This window comes from Eurypyga helias, unplaced genomic scaffold (assembly GCF_000690775.1).
Source record: "Eurypyga helias isolate BGI_N326 unplaced genomic scaffold, ASM69077v1 scaffold31586, whole genome shotgun sequence".
In the NCBI taxonomy this organism is placed as follows: Eukaryota; Metazoa; Chordata; class Aves; order Eurypygiformes; family Eurypygidae; genus Eurypyga; species Eurypyga helias.
The window spans coordinates 636-944 of record NW_010259089.1 but is presented as its reverse complement, the minus strand read 5'-3'; positions in this window follow the sequence as shown (position 1 = coordinate 944).

Genomic DNA, 309 nt, shown 5'->3' with positions numbered 1-309 from the left:
GTCACGCTGGGGCTCTCCCCCTCCCCGCGGGAAGCGTGGAAAGGTGAGGAGCACAGGGGTTGTTTTTCCCCGTGGAAACTGTCCCTGGTTACAAAGGCCGGGCTGGCAGCTCGGTGTCTGAGCGCTGTCAGAGCCGTGTCTGGAGTTAAGGCCCCAGGCGCTGCGCGGGGTGACTAAGTGCAAACCTCGTCTCTAATTAGAGAAGCCTGGCCTTTCCCATCCCCCCCCCAAAACCATTTTACCCATTTGTTGAGCTCTTCCATCACGCTATCGAGGGGCCTGGCCTGCGCGGCTGGCCGGCCGCGAGCA